The sequence below is a fragment of the Haliotis cracherodii genome, unplaced genomic scaffold (assembly GCF_022045235.1).
Source record: "Haliotis cracherodii isolate W230 unplaced genomic scaffold, xgHalCrac1.p SCAF_4, whole genome shotgun sequence".
Classification (NCBI taxonomy): Eukaryota; Metazoa; Mollusca; class Gastropoda; order Lepetellida; family Haliotidae; genus Haliotis; species Haliotis cracherodii.
Genome location: NW_027266297.1, coordinates 46,149,257 through 46,153,142, shown reverse-complemented (window position 1 = coordinate 46,153,142; position 3,886 = coordinate 46,149,257).

Here is a 3,886-nt window from a genome sequence, read left to right as displayed (position 1 = left end):
AGGAACTTATTTCATATTAATTTGTTAATAAAATCCTTGATTACTAAGTGTTAATTTTGTTTTATATGTGTTTCACTTATAATCACCACAAAGCCACACAAGGACTTCCCAGTTATGTGCCATGTTTACAAACCTTCTACCCCAATGCCCATGGACTGTGTCCTCTGCTGTCACAGCTGGACAGCTGGAGTACAAATAAACACCACATTGGCATTATATGTAGCTATGAAAAGCCAGATTAGGTTAGGTTTCATGTCAATTTTAGATACGTCAGAAATAAATAAAGCATTAGATCTCTGCATTCTTTCCATGGACATCCCTTCTGTCCATTGTGTAGTGACCTACTTTGTTCTCTTTGTTTTCAGATCAGTATCAGCCCAACCATTCACACCTAAAGTACGTGACCTCCTCAAACATATGTAAACCTGCCTACAAGATATGCCTGACAGAAACCTTTAAAACTAAATACACAATAGAAAGTAAGCTGACCATAGAAACTAAAGCAGAAAGATAAAAGAAACTTGTGCACAGTGCATGTACATGTCTCAGAACCTGGCCTGACCCAGTAAGGTGGCTATTGTTAAATGCAGGATGCAGGGTGCAGAGTTAGGCTTATTGTACTGAGGGCTTGTATGACTCTTAGGGTTTGTAGTGTACTGTATGTAAAGTTAAAAGCTGTAATGAAACATCTAAAATATCTAACTAATATGGACAAATACTTAAATCTTGACTTGGTCACACAATGACTGATAATATCATTTATATATTATTAACTCTGAGTCTTTGCCCAGAATATACACATACTCCACAAGACTCAAAAGAGTTGTTCCTGTTATTCTGCATGCCCCCAGATGATATGAGGTGTAAGTAGTACATGTATAATGTCATAACCCAGTACCCCTATCTGATGTTGTGTTGCAGTTAAATCCAACTTGTTAGATCTGGAAATGAAACATTGTCATTACAGGTATTCACTAGTGTGGGATTAGCTGACTGGTGCTTGTGTATAACCCTGTTTAAGTGAAACCTGGTTAATCTGGATATTACACTCACAGTGGTTCTGTTTTCTTCTCAACTTCTTGTGCATGGGTCGCAATTAACCATGCAGAGTTATGGCCCATAGTCATACCAGGTTATGCTAATCCTTGAATTCAAATACAGATCCAGATTTTGATCTTTGGTTTATCATAACTATACCCGTGTATGTTTCACCAAAGTGTTAAAGCTCAACTACATTTGATATTCGTCACTTAGGTTTTCCTTCCATATTAAACACTAGCCGTGAATACTGTTTACAAGGCCATGACCCGAACTTTTTCACTGTCCATGTCTACGAAAATGATGCACTTGACACTATTATTGATGAGCTGTCTGAATGGGCTCTGTGTATAATCAAGGACGTTAACCGTATTTCAATCTGGGCTTATATGTCGCAAGATCAAATTAATCCCAAGAAAACCTAAACCATACAAAACTGTATTAGGACCCAAACGCTTAACCATTATTTGACAAAAGATATTCTTTCAGTTTGATTATTGAAGTAAACAAGTCTAAGCTCCTGATTATGCAACCTTGTTTCTCATACTGTTTCCTGTACCAGCCACTATGATTGCAAATAGTGTCTTCAACTCAAGCCAGTTAATTTTATAACAACACCCTTTGGAAAATAATATTGACGGCCAAACACTGAAATGTCGTGATCCTGCAGACTTCAGTACAGTGCCGTTTAGAAATTGTTCAACCGATTGATAGAATACATATATAATAACATAAAACAACTGTAGAGATGATCATCTAGTGACATGGATGTAGAGGCTGTGCAGGATGATGACGATGAGGGCTCCTTTTTTTGGTACTCATAAACACACTTTTTAAAGTAAATAAATACATTTGGTTATCCGGTGACGCTGTTAGAATGATAACAGGCTTTCTTCCTTTAGCATACACAGAATCCATGTCTTTCTAAAATAAGTTCTAAAAATACCAGTACATAAATGTTTGCCTTATGTTTGTTGGTTGTTTGTCTACTGCCGCGCTCAGCAATATTCCAGCCATATGACAGCAGTCTGTAAATAACCGAGTCTGGACCAAATGATCCAGTGATTGACAACACGAGCATAGATCTACACAAATGGGATATGACAAGCACTGCCAGATCAAAAGTATATCTTCTGCTCAGTTACACAAGCTTTGTCTCATTCTCATCAAACCACGGTACCTATGTTAACTCTGCATGCAGGTAATGACGATTTGGCAGGTAACATTACATTTTTAAGGCGAATATTTTAACTGAAAGCTTTTCTCTATTGCCTGGTTGTTTATAGAAGATAACCATCGTGATGTAAATGAATCTGTTTATCAGGTTACAATATGAATAGCAATTTTCATAGTTTAACTGTTCAGAAAATGTTATAGAATAGAAATACTGTTTGCTTATCTAAAATGTGGGAGGTTCCTGGACAAACAGATGGTGCTCTGTTGTCAAGAAGTCTCTTAGTGAATATGTTGAGGCATTATTCTCCAGCGTGCATCATAACAAACCAGGACAACAAACCTTTTTATGAAATTCACCCGACAGTGAGTATGCATGATCATGTTGCGTTTGGCCGACATGCAAACTACACGTATCCTCCAGGATGTATCCGACATCAATCACACCTGGTGATGTAACTTTTACTGTGTGCCATGCCATAGTACCAGACAGCAGAGCTCCAGATAAGCTTTTGGTGTTGTGGGTATTTTACCCATGCATTTTAAAACCATTGGGTATCAGTAGTTCTATCTGGGTATTCAAATTTCTGTTACCCACTAGTTTTTACACATGTGGGTATTTAAGTTAAATATTTATAAACAATATTCATGTAGTCCCTGCAAACTGGTGTCGTGTTGGTTCGAGAGCTTTATAGGACTCAAAAATACCACGATACTTCCACAAGAAAGTGTGATGGCAAATGATCATGATGTAACTGTCATCGTGGAGTTTGGCAAGGTTGATGGAATGTCCGTTTATAATTTCAAAATATGTTGCTGATTTGCTAATCGAATACGCAGGGTTATTTCACAGTATTTTGATGATACGCACAAGTTTTACTTTTGTAGCGAATCTGTAATGTCCGTTGCGTATTTGATAAGCTTGGATTTTATTTTACTGCTTATTTCTGCATTTTTGGGGGGTATTTTACGCAGATACGCAGGTTATCTGGAGCTCTGCAGACAGTAGAATACATGTCATCATTGGTCCCGTGAGGATTCTAGGTTAGAATTGGTCGTCAGCAATCTATGCTGGTCGCAAGGGTCGACTAACAGGATCGGGTGGTCAGGCTCACTGACTTGGTTGATGCATGTCGTCGTATCCCGTGTAAGTTGAAATGTTTAAAATGTTAAAATGTAAATATCAATATCAATGTTCAGTCCAGGTGAAGAAGATGCAACACATGGGGTGGTGTAGTGGGGTTGCTGTCCAACCACAGTATGCCGACTTCGGTGTTGGCCTGTTCTCCCTGGAATGGCTGCACCCCGTCGTAGACGTTAGGGTGCCTCTTCCTGGCTAGCTGGTTAATCTTGTGTTGCCACCCTTCAAGATTGTCGTTTGTCCGATGACAAGAGTTGCCAATTGAAAGTGGTACCAGACGTCAGGACTGAACTGCCTCCCACTTCAACCCGTAGTCAATGAAGGTGATGATCTTAGGTCCTGCAGGGCTATTGGCAATCGTCTCCACCCACACAACTTCTACCTTGTCGAGCGGCTCAAGGGGCAGGGCAGCAGCATCCCTATCTACCTTCTGATATAGCCAGTCCTTCTTTCTACACACGTCTCCAGATGCATTGGGGGTAATGGAAGAAGCTGCATGAGCTGGACATGACGAGGGTTTCAGCACCCTGTTCC